Consider the following 16,709-nt stretch of genomic DNA (forward strand, 5'->3'; position numbering starts at 1 on the left):
TTTTAAAAGGAAGTGAGAGAGAAGGGGGGTGGTGGAATTGGAGAGGTAAACTCTCAGAGAACAAGGCAGATCATACAGAGGCAGGCAACAGCCTCAGCCATGTGATACACCCAGAGGCGAATTTGCAGCTCAGTCAACTCGGGCGGCCTTTTAGCTCAGTGACATTGGAATATTTTCCAAAGCTGTGTCTGCAAGTTCCTGGTCAAACCTTTTGTGTCTGTGCGAGGTGAAAAGGTAATCAGTCCGTGCAGCACGAGAGGCTGGGAAGAAAAGGTAAAAACGCAGCATCGTTTTATGTAACCCAGAAATTCATTTTCAGGTGGGCTTCCTAATTGCTGGAGATGTTTTCTTATGGAGCTGTTAAATGCAGCTGGTCTCTCTGCGTGGAAAATTAGGCACGGGTGAGGGAAGGAGGAAATGGCATTTCACGTTTGAGTGACGCGTGTTGATTCCTTTTTTTGCTTTGCCCAAATGAAACCTGTGTGCAGCTTCTCTCGGAAAGATATCTGGAACCGGATTGTTTCAGTGGGGGTCGGGCAGGGCTCTCACTTTTGAATGGATACTCTGTGATGGGTCACAGGTGGACAAGGGAGCAATGATAGTGCAACAAGGATTGTTATCTGAGCGGCCATTCTCTTCGCTTCCCCAGCCAATAAATAACAGCTTGCTGACATCTCTTATTTTCTGCATGCTTTATTCCAAGGTTGGGAAGCCTGTGTCACTCCAGTTGCTATTGGAGTCCAACATCAGCCAGCCCTAACCAGCATGGCAAATGATTTGGCATGATGGGACTTGCAGTTTGGCAAACATCTAGAGTGCCACAGGTTTTTCACTCCTGTTTATACAATGTCTAACCTTGTCTCAGGGTGTCTTGAACAACACTAACCACAACTGCTGTTTCCTATAACTTAACTGAGCCGCTAATATTGAAGTGGATATGGTTTTGGTTATGATGAAGCAGATGCACCCCAAAATGCTTTTGACAACGTTTCCTGTTTGTTTCGGCAGCTGCGAAGGTTTGGGGTGGACAGGGAAGCAGGGCACTGATGTTTCACATCGAGGCAAGCAAGGGAGAATCAACTGAGCCATAAGCTCAGTCAGATCTCAGCATTTCAAAACCATGAAGGTGGATGCCTTTGGTTGAAATTATACGAGGTACCAGAGATGGAAAGAAGATAAAGTCCCTACCAGAGTAGAATGGCAGATCAAGTTGATGGATTATGCCAAAATGGCTAAAATGAATAATTCCTTTAATAAGGAATGGGGAAATTTTATAATTTATCTTAAAAACCATTGTAAACAGCTAAGATCGTTAGTAGGATTGGAATGTCACTTGTCGTTTAATGATGAATTTTGGATACAATGGAGAGATAAAAGATTTGGATTAGTATAAAAGATGCAGGAGGAAATGATTGACAATAGGACCCACAAAGAGGAGGAGGAAAGTCCAAGAGATTCCTTGGAATCTTGTTTTTATGTTGTATGTTAGACGTGTGACTGTGAAATTTTAATCTGAAAAACCAAATAAATAAATTTATATAAGTAAAGAAAATATACTAGGTAAACATGGATATTTTCAACCACAGCATGTAGAATAGTAGGCCTACGTCCTTGTCCCTTGGTGTCCATGCTCATAAAATCATAGAATTGTAGTGTTAGAAGGGAATCTTTCACCCAATGTAGGGCTCAAACGTACAACCCTGGGATTAAGAGTCTCATGCTCTAATGAATGAGCTGTCTAATTTGCAATGTGCACATGTGTGATGAAGAATGGAAACTCAAATTCAAGTGCACACACATTCTAACAGGTTGTTGCTTCTTTGGAAAAAAAATTATTTGATTTTACAAGTCTAGAATTATAACAATACAAAATACATATCCATATTTAGAGATTTTCCTGAATCTCCAGACTTCCCACTCTCCCCCCTGTGGGTCCTATTATCAACCTTTTCAAGTGCATATTATTTCATAATCCATTTTTTTACATCTCTCCATATTGTCCATGATATTTGCTACATTACAAGTGTTATTAAATCCTGTGAATGTTTTCATCTGCTTACAGTGGTCTCCTTGATAAATTATATTTTTTCCCCATTCTTTGTTGAAGTTTTGGTCTTCTTGGTTCCTAAGCTTTCCGGTCAGTTTTGCCATTTCGGCATAGTCCACCAGCTTAGTTTGCCATTCCTCTCTGGTAGGAACTTTGCCTTCTTTCCATCTTTGGGCTAGTAGCATCTGTGTGGCTGTTGTCACATATGTAAAAAATCTTTTCTGCTCCTTTGGGATGTCGGAACATACAATTCCTAGTAAAAAATCTTATTTTTTATTTTTTATAAAGGTTATTTTAAACATTTTTTTCAATTCATTATAGATCATTTCCCAGAATGCTTTTATTACCTTACATGACCACCACATATGGTAGAAGGTTCCTTCCTTACATTTCCAGCAGATTTTTTTTACTTGTCTTATACATTTTTGGAGTCCTATACTGTCAGGGAACTGCCATCAGAGCCAGAGGCGGAGGGAAGGCTCCGGAGGGATGCCGGAGAGGGTCCCAGTAGGGAGAGAGGCAGCCCATCTGCTGGGGAAGGAAATCAGCATCACACCAGTGGAGAAGGGGGGCAGATGGGGGAATCGGAGAGGAGGCTCCAGGACTCATTGCCGGAGACCAGCGGGGAGAGCACGGGTACTCCGCTGCCCACATCCTACCTGCGCAGAAGACTTCCGCGCAGGGAGAGTAGGAGGAGACTTGGCATCAAAGAACTTCTTTGCTGGAAGAAGTTCAAGAAACGCCCACTGACGGATTCTGCCAGCGATTGATACAGCCACGGGTGAAAGGCTGTCCAGACAGAAAGGGTTCAACCAGGAGTGGCGGCAACTTACGCACGAGCAACCCCTAGAACCATTACATATACCAAAGGCATTTTGAAATGACAAAGTCGTGAAAGCGATTTGCCAGGAAGAATGACCCTGTGGAGGCATCAGTCCTCTGTGTGAAAGGCACTTTTTGGGGTGTGTGTGGAAGATGGTTCATACCTCTTGGCCCACTCCAAATCTCACATGGCCCACTGCAGTGCCAGATTTACGTCTAAACTAAACAAGCTATAGCTTAGGCTCCAATCTTTTGGGGGCCCCCCAAAAAAAATTAAAGGAAAAAACACACCTGGATGTACATTTTCAAAATATAAGATAAATAACAAATAAAATAAAACCTACATACAGCAACAGTATTTTGTGTTGTGTCGGCTCCTATGATGTAAGTAATGGGCCCCGCCTGCTAGCCTGCTCCCTAAAATATCACTGGTTTGCTCATTTCTATAAATAGGGTGCCTACATTCTGCATGGACTAGTTGCATGGCAACATGTGCAAATGACTTTAGATACCTATTAGGTCCATAAATTACCATATAGCATATATGCAACAGAAAAAACAGCAACAATTTGTTGTTGGCAAAGGACATATAAAGGACCCTATTACCTTCAGTAGCTTAGGGCCTCATCAAACCTAAATCCAACCTTGCCCCTCTGCCTTGACCCTGGGGTTCCTGCACTGTCCTGGCTTCACCCCCCTCTTACCCTTGCATATTTGGCAAAAGTCCTATGGAGAGTCATCCTCTATGAGATGAGGAACCCTAAACAATTTGGGAAGGGGGCTAATGATTTACCAGAAAACATTGACTGGTATGGAACCAAGGGACATGTAAAAGTGGAGTATTTTAGTTTCTCAGTGATAAAATACCAATTAGCCCTCCAAAAAGAGATTCTGCTATTTCGTTTGTGTTTTTTGTCCTTGTGCATTAATATATCCTCCCCCCCCCCCCGAATTAGGCTTTCAGGACTTTACCAAACTTAGTGACACTGGTATGTAATTATTCAGCTGTGGCAGATACTGTGACCACCCTATTTGGGTTCAGTTCTGAAATTATTAATCTTGTTTTTGCCTGTGTATAGTCTTAACTATGGATACCAGGGAGCGCCACTAGACTTGGCTGAGTTTTTTAAATATCGTACAACACAATAATTCACTATAAAGTTGATTAGGGTGTAATGCCCTGACTCCCGGCCCAACAACATTGCGAGGCTCATGACATATAGTTCTCAAATTCCTTAAAAAATAAATTTAAAAAAGCTAACTGGTGAGATTAAATAATGTAATGCTAAACTGCAGACCTATTAGGGTTCTACAGAGTTCAGGTTTGACATGAGTTTGTTTCTCATTGTGACAAATAACATTTCAGTCCTGCGTTTTCATTCCAATAATCGAGTTTGGTAAAGAGGATGTGGAAGTGTGCCAGTCTTCTTGTTTTTCTTTTGGAGAATCTGCAAGGACAAACTTCAGGTCCACAGTGCTCTTATGTGAACCTATATTCCAGCCACATTTGGAATATTGTGTCATCTCCTCTCAAAACGAATGTCCTAGAGCTGGAAAATGAACAGAAAAAGGGACCCAACATGTTCAGGTTTTAGGGTGGCCCCAGTTTCAGGTCACCATGTTTGTGATTTCAAGAACAAAAAGGGTTATGTGGGTTATTGTTTCCTTTGTTCATTTCCTTTCTTTTTAACCATTCAGAGATTGTGAATAACTAGTCACTAACTCATGGTCTAAACCACAGAGCCTAGGGCTTGCTGATCAGAAGGTTGGCGGTTTGAATCCCCTCAGCGGGATGAGCTCCCGTTGCTCGGTCCCAGTGAAGGAGTGAGGACCAAGGGTCCACCTGGGTCCACTTTGGAGAGCCAGACTGAAGCCATTTTATAAGAAGCAAGCTAAAAGCTAAAAACTATTTCTCTCCTCTGCCTGCACACAGCATTTTTGTAAATGCAGCAAGTGTGGTCAGAGCACTTCACACCTGCTCTAGTCGTTGACCCAATTCCAGTAAACACACCGAGAATAGAGCGAACAACAGGAAGATGTAGCCCACCACAAAATAAGGTGAGAACACGGATGGCCAATGTGGTTTTACAAGGAATTGCAAATAGGTCAAGAGGATTATAAGCTTACAGCGCCACCTAGTGGATAATGCAGCTTGGAACCGGAGGGCCACCATCAATTCTTTAATTGGTTGAGCTTCAATGAATATGCATAAAGGGGAATGTTTAAGGGGGGTGGGTGAAGGGGCTGAACTTTGCTTTGCCTAAGGGGATAAAAACTGTCTGCCCCTGGTGTTCGGGGGGCATTCTCTCATTTTTGCTGAATGTACCCACTTTGCTTTGCTTGTCTGACAAATAAACCAAAGTCAATAAAACTCCTTTTAAAAATATTGCTGCCTGGATTTTTCTATTCTGGTCTGGATTCTGAAGTCTCCAACACCAGCTCCTGCCAACCTAGCAGTTTGAAAGCACGTCGAAGTGCAAGAAGATAAATAGATACTGCTCCGGCGGGAAGGTAAACGGCGTTTCTGTGCGCTCCTCTGGTTCACCAGAAGCGGCTTAGTCATGCTGGCCACATGACCAGGAAGCTGTCTGCGGACAAATGCCAGCTCCCTCGGCCAGTAAAGCGAGATGAGCAACCCCAGAGTAGACCGCGACTGGACTTAACAGTCGGGGTCCCTTTACTTTTAACTCAAGGATGCTATGCACATTGATCACAAACTGCTTAACAGTTCTACTTTAAAATAAAACAGGAAGAAAGAGGGAGAGCTTTCTGATCGTAAAAATGTAGCATAGCTCACTTGGGCCGAACGTGGTTTCTTACCAGAACAATCTTACTCTTTGCTACGTTGTGTATTGATTGGCTTGTTTTGCTGTGGATTCAATCTGTGCTTAGTGGTTTGGGAATGAAATAATCTGCATTTCCTTCCATATGTGCCATAAGTGGTTTTGAGGAAATTTGCATAGATATTTTCTGAGATCAGTGTGTTTATCTTAAAGCATCGTTTCTTTGTGTACTAAAGTTTTGCATGACATTCTCATCATGGCCTTCAGTTTTACTTGGAGCTTGGTGTCTGGAAAACATTGAGCTTCACAGGCCACATTAAACCATATCTGAAAACAAATGATGGTTTAATGTAAATTTGCAGCATACTGATGCTGCTCAAAAATTCTCACTCCACTCTGCTTCTCCTTCTTCTGCTGTGCTGCGGATGAAACAAGCCAGATTTGGCCTGTTGTGTTGTCTGAATCTGGGTTTGTGGCTTTTTACACTTCAGGCTTTGTTCTTAGCTTTCCACTTATCATTTGTTTGGAGAGAAACAAGCCATGATCCTGGCTTCACACACGACAAGCCGGACTCTGGCTTATTTCGCTGCAGTGCGAACTCTTTAGCAGCCTGTCCCAGTACAGTCACATTCAACCATAGGTTTGTTTACAACGAGGGTTTAATGTGGCATGTGATACTTGACATCAATAGGCAGGTATTTTGCCAATATATGGTGAAACAAAGGACCAGAGAAGTCCCACCAAGGTCTCAGAGCTAGCAAATTCTAAAGGCTGAAGTCAATGTGGTGGCAATTCTAATTTAAAATTATTTTGTAAACTTACAGGCTCAATTAATTTCATTTCACTAAAAGTGCTTTTAAAAAAATTTCAGTATTGTAAATTTGAAAGTGTAAGGACGAGTCTGTGTAATTGGTTTGGTAATTCATAAGGACATAAGAAGAAGAAGAAGAAGAGTTTGGATTTGATATCCCGCCTTTCACTCCCTTTAAAGAGTCTTAAAGAGGCTCACATTCTCCTTTCCCTTCCTCCCCCACAACAAACACTCTGTGAGGTGAGTGGGGCTGAGAGACTTCAGAGAAGTGTGACTGGCCCAAGGTCACCCAGCAGCTGCATGTGGAGGAGCGGAGACACGAACCCAGTTCCCCAGATTACGAGACTACCGCTCTTAACCACTACACCACACTGGCTCTAAGAGGAGTTCAGCTGAACCAGTTGCCCACAGGAAGTCTCCTCTCAAGACCTGAGCCCCATAGCATGATCCCCATTGGTGATCCCTAGCAGATGGTATTCAGAAACATATTGCCTCCAACGGTGGAGGTAGAATACAGCCATCATAACTAATAGCCATTTGTTGGCATCTTGCATGCTACAATGGCAGTATCCCAGGTACCAAGGAACCTGGGAAATGAAGTTCTCCATGGCATCTGAATCCATTTAGAGGAATTCAGTCAACTCAGAATTTTATGTCCAGGGCATCTTGTATCTCAGATATGGATGAGCACATATTTCAGGTACAAAGACCCTCTGAGACATCGCGGATCTAGGGCCGCTTTTCTCAACCTTTGAATTCCCAGACGTTGCTGACTACAACTCCCATCACCCCTTACCACTGGGCCTGCTAGCTAGGGATGATGGGAGTTGTAGTCGAACCACATCTGGGGACCCAAGGTTGAGAAAGGCTGAACTAAAGTATCCCAAGTTTGTACTAAAAACCTAGACACCTTGGCATGTAGCAGCAGGGGTGCGGCCATTACAGCATTCAGGGGGGCAGAGAGAGAGAGAGAGAGAGAGAGAGAGAGAGAGAGAGAGAAAGATGAGGACACTGGCTTGTAGAGTAATAGGAGTGAAAGAACAACAACATTGAGGTGGTTGTTAAAAGCAGGACAAATTTGTATTTCAAACTAGGTATTTTCAGATTTCAGCAATGTAACTGGTATAAGCAAATCAATACAGAAGGGGTCAAATAAGCCAAAACATAGAAACAAACTGTTTAGTACATGAGGATTATAGTTTAAGTATGTAGTGACATTGTGTATCTAACCCACCAAATGCCTTAACTTATCCTTTTAAAAGAAAATATGCTTTAAACATATTTCAAAAACACTTTTCAACTCTGGGGTTTGGGTTTGGCGGGATGAACAACTTGTATCTATCTAAGAATGCAGTGTCTGGAGCCGTGTGTCGAAAGGAGTTCAAAAACTTTCTACTATTTCAAAAACCTTTTTTTTAATCCGTTCCAATAACCTGCAGGTGTACTTGTAGGTACCGTATTTTTTGCTCTATAAGACTCACTTTTTCCCTTCTAAAAAGTAAGGGGAAATGTGTGTGCGTCTTATGGAGCGAATGCAGGCTGCGCAGCTATACCAGAAGCCAGAACAGCAAGAGGGATTGCTGCTTTCACTGCGCAGCAATCCCTCTTGCTGTTCTGGCTTCTGAGATTCAGAATTTTTTTTTCTTGTTTTCCTCCTCCAAAAACTAGGTGCATCTTGTGGTCTGGTGCGTCTTATAGAGCGAAAAATACGGGAACTTGTGTTCCCCTTGCAATGACCAAGGCAAGGCTGCTGGCTTTACAGCTATGATGAGCTGAAGCAAATGTTAAGCTATTAGTTAAAGATAAGCAGAAGCAAGACCTCCCTTCTTTCCCTCCACATTTTACTGATATGCATGTGTCATGTCTTGGTGAACTTTTGTGTATGTGCGGGAGGGACAGGTGCAAAAATCTTTTAAAAGTGGCACTTTTGAAGGAGACAGTCTGCGGAGTGGGGAGTTCCCCCATCTCTCTTGGCAAGTGCCTTACTAAGAGAAGGGGGGTGCACACACCCCAAGATGCCTATGTTGCTATGTATCAACCACTTCCTTTTAAAGCAGCTGGAGGAGCTGCTTTAAAGGAGTTCTCTTCGGAACAATGCCCAGTGCAATTCCGCCATCTGTTTGTGCAGCCGCTTCCCTAAGAGTTGAAGGCTGCGGACTGGGATTTCACAGTCTAGGGTAAGGCATCTTTTAGCACTGATATTCTGAGATATATTCCAGGTCCCTTGAAATAGTATCTTTTGCATGCAAAAAAGGAGTCCCGTAAAACAAATTGGTTTTAGCTCTGCAATTAATAGTGCCAGAAAAATTATTGGCCTCCCCAAATTTTATTTCCTTTGGAAGTATATATAGGCATTATGAGTTCGATGGTTGCTTTAAAAAAATGTGCCTTTTTTGGTTCTTGCTCTTTGACGTTTCGGTTCCACAGCCCCTTTTTTTGCATGTTAGCAGAGACTTTATAACCGCATAACTAAAGGGAGGTTTAGTTCGATCCTGTATCCATAGAGCTGAATAAAACAGATGTTTTGCATAGTGTGAATGAATTTGGTTTGTGATGTTGTTTGCCTGGTCCTTGCCCAGGATTTGATGGGATGGTGGTGTTCTCATATACAGCTGGCTTCTTAAAAGGATCAGAGAATGGGATGTATCTTAAAGCAGCCTTTGCTCCTTGGTGCTGCTCACTGCAGGTAATAGGCATTGCAGTTCAAAACATATGCCAGGCACTCAGTTGCTGAAGGCTTTCCTAATGAATCAAATCCTGACTCTGTTGAGATCAAAACTTCCTTTTCTTTGGTTTGCTACAGCCAAGATTTTATCCGCACTGGTGATCTGCAAAAAAAGAAAACTGTATCAACTGAAAAGAATGATCTAAAGGGGGGGGGGTAGGTTTTGCCAGGAGAAAAATGAAATTGTTAAGTCTTCCTATTTCACTGAGCCCTGAGTTCATCTGCACATATTGGAAACAAGAATCAATAGCTCGTCTTTACAGGGTTTTTTATTTTTTTAAAAAATGTCTAAATTAATTCTTATACAGTACAGTGGTACCTCGGGTTAAGTACTTAATTTGTTCTGGAGGTCTGTTCTTAACCTGAAACTGTTCTTAATCTGAAGCACCACTTTAGCTAATGGGGCCTCCTGCTGCCGCTGCGTCGTTGGAGCACCATTTCTGTTCTTATTCTGTTCTTAACCTGAGGTACTATTTCTGGGTTAGCGGAGTCCGTAACCTGAAGCATCTGTAACCTGAAGCATCTGTAACCCGAGGTACTACTGTACTGAGATTTTTTTGAGTAGTACTGTATAGCAACATTTCAGCAAGGACACTTATCCTGATTGCCAGTTTTTCCATTCCATTGTTTCTATAAAATGTTTCCTCTGGAAACCTTGAACTTTTCTCTCTTTGTTTTTGCCGGTTGGGGAGAAACAAAACAGCAACGTCACTATGTTTCCTTGACCCAGGTGTTCTAAGTAAATTGCTTAGAAAGAAGCAACTGTGTCATACTTTATTGCCAACAAAGACTGGCAGCGTTGTTCTCAAACCTGTAGTGCAGGTCTTTATTTCCTTCATTCTAAGGTTGGGCTTTCTCATTTAATTCATTGCTGCAGAATTAAGGCTGCTGTTGAATACTCCTTAGCTTGAAATGTGCCGTAGAAAAATAGTTTTGTCTCAGGGCCCGTTCTGATGCCCATTTTGCATTGGTACTGACCAGCAGGGCACCTTTGTGTCACTCATATGCTTTTGGGTGGGATGGCCGAATAAAGGCTGGGTGGCTGTCTTCCTTCCTCATATTTTTCTGGCAGCAGCACCTCCCTCCCTCTCAGTGTGACTGGTTGGTCACTTCGGGGCCATGTAGGAATTTTTGGCTGACCCACCTGTTTGTGGATTGTTTCAATAGCTGGTGGGGGGGCACTGAATGGTCTTCTATACTGCTAATTATGTTGATCTCATATTTAATTTGACCAGTTCAGGTGTGGGAAAGCGGATGGTTGTATTTCAGCCTGGTGACCCCTTTTAGTAGTAGTAATAGTGGTGGTAACAACAACAACAACAAATTATTTATACCCCGCTCATCTGGCTGAGTTTCCCCAGCCACTCTGGGCAGCTCCCAACAGAATATTAAAAACACTATAAAAGATCAAACATTAAAAACTTCCCTAAACGGGGCTGCCTTCAGATGTCTTCTAAAAGTCAGATGGTTGTTTATTTCCTTGACATCTGATGGGAGGGCGTTCCACAGGGCGGGCGCCACTACCAAGGAGGCCCTCTTCTTGGTTCCCTGTAACCTCACTTCTCGCAGTGAGGGAACTGCCAGAAGGCACTCGGAGCTGGACCTCAGTGTCTGGGCTGAACGATGGGGGTGGAGATGCTCCTTCAGGTATACTGCGCCGAGACCGTTGAGCACCAACACTTTGAATTGTGCTCAGAAACGTACTGGGAGCCAATGTAGGTCTTTCAGGACTGGTGTAATATGGTCTCGGCAGCCACTCCCAGTCATTAGTCTAGCTGCTGCATTCTGGATTAGTTGTAGTTTCTGGGTCACCTTCAAAGGTAGCCCTACATAGAGTGCATTGCAGTAGTCCAAGCGGGAGATAACCAGAGCATGCACCACTCTGGCGAGACAGTCTGCTGGCAGGTAGGATCTCAGCCTACGTACCAGATGGAGCTGGTAGACAGCTGCCCTGGACACAGAATTGACCTGTGCCTCCATGGACATCTGTGAATCCAAAATGACTCCCAGGCTGCGCACCTGGTCCTTCAGGAGCACAGTTGCCTTATTCAGGACCAGGGAGTCCTCCACACCTGCCTGTCCCCTTGCCCCCCCCCAAAACAGTACTTCTGTCTTGTCATGATTTTAGGCACCTTTCTGAGTGATGTGCTGGCCCCATAATTTTATGGACGGTTTTCTTTTCACATACTTAGCTTAGCATTATGTGCAAACCAAGTGTCCTGGCTTAAAACAAACAATGCTTAGTTAAACAAGCCATCTTGTTAAACAAACCCATGTTTGAAGCTGGCCTGTTTGTCAACTGAATAGAGTTTGTTTTAAACCAGGATATCCAATTTGTAGATCAGCAGACGTACTTGTCCTGAGTGGAATGGAAGGAGGAATGGGGTTTCTAAGCCTGATGCTCATCCACATGCCGTTGTATGCACAGACCTTTTAAACTGTTGCTTGAAGTAATAGCAGGAATGGATCTGTCTTTAAGGGCAGAATAACAGTGTGTTTGTGGATTTGTGGATGAAGACAGGAGAAGGCCCATCCATCACATTAGGCATTCATATTGATTTTTAATTGTATTTTTATTGCTTCTTTTGTAATGTACTTTATTGTATTACAACTGGGATTCGGTGGAGTTCAAACTTCAGTTCGATGACATAGAGAATATACGAGAAATAAAAGAAGCAATTAAAATGCAATTAAAAATTATATAGTGTCTAGCACAGCACATTGCAAAAACCCTTAAGTGGTCTTCCCAAGACCCTCAGCAGTTTTCAAATGGTTCATAGGCGGGGGGGGGGGGGAGTTTGGGAAGCGCCTCTCTAGCATCTTGGGTAATTGTGGACATAAGACATAAACACTTGATATTACAAAAGAGTATTTTCAGTTCTATTTACCTAACCAACAAGGTTGTTTGTGTTCCTGGTTAATTGTTTTGCGTCGTGAGGTCTTATGGGGTTGGTCTTTTATAAGGAAGGATTACATATTATGCTACATGGAAGCTCTCCAAGCTCTGAAAATAGGAACAGGATGTCAACTTTGCTGCCCTATGGAGCCTTATTTCAGAAGCATAGGAATAGTGGATGAGAAGGAACTTGGAGATGAAGGAGAGTCTTATTTTGTTACCTGATGTGACTTCAGATTTTTAAATCGCCTAGAAGGCACCAGTCTTTAGGGTAACCACATTGTGAGTTGTTCATGAGAGCCACATTTTCGCTCTCAGGGAACTATTCCTTTCTTATTCAGTATTTGAATATTCAGTATTGAATATTTTGTGCAATTTAGCTGAAATGTCTTAATCAGTGAAACATAAACAGATTGGTGAGAGAGCTCATTTTTTCATGGAAACTTTTGTTAGATTAGTTGTGAATTGAACTATCAAAAAATAATAGTCTAGTTCATATGAGTTTGCAGCTATAGCTGAAATCCTCACTTCTGTTGATTCCTTCACCTCCTGCAGCCCTAAATGAATTGTGCTGCTGCAGCAGTCAACTTCATAGCAACATTTCCCTTATAAAAATGCAATGTAAAGGTAAAGGACCGCTGGATGGTTAAGTCAAGTCAAAGGCAACTATGGGGTTGCAGCGCTCATCTCGCTTTCAGGCCAAGGGAGCCAGCATTTGTCTGCAGACGACTTTCTGGGTCATGTGGCCAGCATGACCAAAGTGCTTCTGGTGCAACAGAGCGGAAACCAGAGTGCATGGAAACACCGTTTACCTTCCTTCCACAGCTGTACCAATTTATCTACTTGCACTGGTGTGCTTTTGAACTGCTAGGTTGGCAGGAGCTGGGACAGAGCAACAGGAGCTCACTCTGTCTCGGGGATTCAAAGCACTGACCTTCCGAGCGGCCACCCCAAGAGGCTCAGCGGTTTAGACCACAGCACCACCTGCATGGCTAAATGCACTACCCAATGTCAAGGACTGCCTCCCCCCATATGAACCAAACAGGATCATCATCTGAGGCTCTTCTTTGTGTGCCTCCTCTGCAAGAGGTCTGGAGGGGGGCAGCATGGGATTTTTGGTGGTGGCTCCCCACTTGTGGGATGCTCTCCCTGGGGTGGCCCGCCTGGTGCCTTTGTTGCATATATTTAGGCATCAGATAAAATCATTCCTATTCTTCCAGGTCTTTGGCTCATTAGCCAATCTGTGGCCTTCTAAACTGTGAGGGGGTTATTGTTTTTGTTTGTTAGTATGTTTTTGTGTTTTTATATTGTAAACTGCCCTGCAGCAGTGGACGCAGGTGGCGCTGTGGGACGCAGGTGGCGCTGTGGGACGCAGGTGGCGCTGTGGGTTAAAGCCTCAGCGCCTAGGACTTGCCGATCGAAAGGTCGGCGGTTCGAATCCCTGCGGCGGGGTGCGCTCCCGCTGCTCGGTCCCAGCGCCTGCCAACCTAGCAGTTCGAAAGCACCTCCGGGTGCAAGTAGATAAATAGGGACCGCTTACTGGCGGGAAGGTAAACAGCGTTTCCGTGTGCGGCTCTGGCTCGCCAGATGCAGCTTTGTCACACTGGCCACGTGACCCGGAAGTGTCTCCAGACAGCGCTGGCCCCTGGCCTCTTGAGTGAGATGGGCGCACAACCCCAGAGTCTGTCAAGACTGGCCCGTACGGGCAGGGGTACCTTTACCTTTACCTATGTTTTTGTGTTTTTATATTGTAAACTGCCCTGCGGTCGTCAGATGAAGGGTAGTATAGAAATTTAATAAATAATAATAATGGAAACTGGATAACAATGCAATGCCTCACTGTCTGTCATATACTACTTTGATTCCTCCGCCTGCAACCAGTCAAAATGGGTATGCTAAAATTCTACTACCTGGTCTAGACCAGGCTATCTCAGCTGCCACCCTCTCCCCTGAAAAATGAGTACAATAAAGGTGAGCTGAATTGGCATCAGCAGGATGTTTCCTAAAAAGTTTACAAGCTTAGCAAGGGGAAATGACATAATTTTTTAGTATGACAAAAGGCATGAGTTAGAAAAATCTGTCATGGCTGCTACACTTTTTCTTTGTTGGTAGATCCACTGCTACAGCTAGGATTTCCAGATTATTTTATGTGAAGCCGCAAACATTTCTCCACCAGGAAAGGAACCCCCCCCCCCAAAAAGACTTTAAAATGTGAACTGGGAAGTTCCTCCCTGGATAATGGAGGAGCCATTTAACTTTTCCTTTGGCTAATTGGCCCGATCCGTTTTCCTCAGTGTCAGTTACTGCCATGAATTCATGCATTGGCTGACACACTGAACAACAGGAGCAGGGTAGTTTCTCACAAAATGGTCAGAATAAGGTTTCGGGTTTTTTAAGTGAGAGCTGGGAATCTAGAATTTTGGCTCTTTGAGGGTATTACTGTATTTTTCGCTCCATAGGGTGCACCGGACTATAGGGCACACCTTGTTTTTTTGAGGGGGAAATAAAGGGTGGGGGAATTATCCCCCCCCAGCCCCAAAGAGCAAAGAAGCCAAGACAGCGAGCGGATCCATCCTGTTGGCTGTCTTGGCTTCCTCTTTAGCCGCACACAACCTCTCCAGCTGGGAGAGGCTGCGTGTGGCTTTGGCAGAAGACGACAGTGAGAGGGATGGATCCCGTTCGCTGTCTTGGCTTCGTTTTTAGCCACAGGGCTGGGGTGGGGGAAGCCCGAGCTTCCCCTGACCCCAGCCCCCAGAACAGGTCCGGGAGCGGCGGCAAGGTTGCTCACTGCTTTACCGCCACTCCCGGAGCTTGCGGGGCTAGGGGTGCGCTCCAAAGGCTTGCAGGCTCCGAAGGCTTGCTTCAGGCTGCAGGCTGCTATCCGCAGGCCTTCGGGGCGTGGGGGGAAGTCCTGCTGTGCTCCGAAGGCTTGCAGATAGCTGCCTGAAGCCTGGAGAGCGAGAGGGGTTGGTGCGCATCGACCCCTCTCACTCTCCAGGCTTCAGCGAAAGCAATGCGAAGCCTCTGGAGCTCGGAGGGAGCGCTCCCTCTGCGCTTCAGAGGCGTCCTGTTGCTATCTCTGAAGCCAAGGAGCCTGCATTCGCTCCATAGGACGTACACACATTTCCCCTTCATTGTTGGAGGGGGAAAAGTGCGTCCTATAGAGTGAAAAATACGGTCTGCCCATGATAGCATTATGGCTAATAGAAACCACATTTGCCACATTGCAAAGAGGTTCTGGCATGTTTAAAGCTCATATTGATCCCAGTGCAGCAGTGATGTCATCACCACCCTGGGAGCTCTTTACAATTAATTCAAATTCCCTATTTCTATGCATATTAACTGTGGGTTGGAACTCTGGTTCAATTTTTTAAAAGCAATTGCTAATTGGAAATTTGGAGCTTCTGTCCATCGCTGATTCCTGTGGTCCCCTTTGACGTAAAATCGCCACGAGGGGATTTTGCTGCTGATAGCTTTATGTGATGAATATTTCTTTTTAATGTGTCCCTGGGTTGTGATAAAGTAGGCTCCCTGATGTGGGTAGTGCCGGGGCATGAATTCAGAGTAGAAGACAAAAAAAGACCCACTAACAGAATCTTGGGATTATTTACCCATTTTAATTTCCGCATAACAACCGGGCAGTAAGTAGAACAATTTTGATTTCAGTTCTTAAATCTTCAGTTTTGATACTGAAGTTGTTGAAACTTGGCCAGTTTTTCCCCCCAGGTTTCAGGGCAGCCCTCTGGTTCAAAGACTCTAATCCAACTGGCAATTTAGAGAGAAGTCTCAATTCTACTCCAGCTCCCCAGGAATTTGGTGGAGAGCTCCTTACATCCTCCACGGTACACCGTGATGCCATTAGGGGTGTTTGTGTGCAATGTTCAACAAGTGTATGGTTTGTGTAGCTGTGTACACAGTAGCTGAGCTGCACAAAGCAAGAGGTTTACACCCTTTCACACAAACACGTGCACATGTGTAGACAGAGTTTCTGCCCATGTTCAGTGTAATGTGTGAACAAGTCTAATGTTGCGCAAACTATGGTTTAGTTCTCACTAAGTCTCCATATGCATTATACATTTAAAACAGCACCTTCTCACTTTAAAGAGCCATGACCTCCTAGGACTCTGGTTTGTTTTTTTGTTGTTGTTTTTCTTCAGATTTTCACAAATTTGGTTCTTTTTAGACTTCCTTCAGCTTCTCTGACAATCATCCATATTTACTTCTCAGTTTACACATTCCTCTGTTTATATTGCCATTAAACTTCCCTCCCACTCCTATTTCTTTTTAACAATATATCTCGACTTTCACAGTGCTTCTTGAAATCCCACCAGTGTTGTTTGCACATCACATGTTCTTTTCAGATATTCAACAAATAGGATTCTGGTTTGTTAAAGGTGCAGCCCCCCCCCCAGCTCCATCCCATTTTAATTTGAAAAAAAGATGGTTAAAATTCTCTTGTTTCAAGTTCATTGGGCTTTGGGTACTGGCTGGATGTCCCTGGAACCAGTTTCGCCATTTGATAAGGTGATGGACTGAGGCTCTTTTCTGCTTATTATAGTGATGTTTTGTTTTGTGTTGTCCCCCTCCCCCCCAAAAAAAAATGTTTTCAAAAGTGCATTCCATTT

The 16,709-nt window shown here is 44.0% G+C and overlaps 1 protein-coding gene across 13 annotated transcripts in view; it reads left to right on the plus strand.

The window, feature by feature from the left end:
* The window catches only part of PLCB4 (phospholipase C beta 4), a 665,275-nt gene that overhangs the window by 54,163 nt on the left and 594,403 nt on the right, over positions 1–16,709 (plus strand). For 4 of the 13 annotated variants that reach the window (XR_014561903.1, XM_083730048.1, XM_083730045.1 and 1 more), the window contains exon 1: positions 8,383–8,640. The exons of 8 other annotated variants lie outside the window; for them this stretch is intronic. The gene's annotated coding sequence lies outside the window, so the exon portion shown is untranslated. Of the gene's footprint in view, positions 1–33; positions 274–8,382; positions 8,641–16,709 lie in introns of those variants that run through there. One more of the 13 variants, XM_083730050.1, reaches the window with a different exon arrangement.

The sequence above is a fragment of the Podarcis gaigeae genome (genome assembly GCF_964106915.1).
Source record: "Podarcis gaigeae genome assembly, chromosome: 3".
NCBI classification, from domain to species: domain Eukaryota; kingdom Metazoa; phylum Chordata; class Lepidosauria; order Squamata; family Lacertidae; genus Podarcis; species Podarcis gaigeae.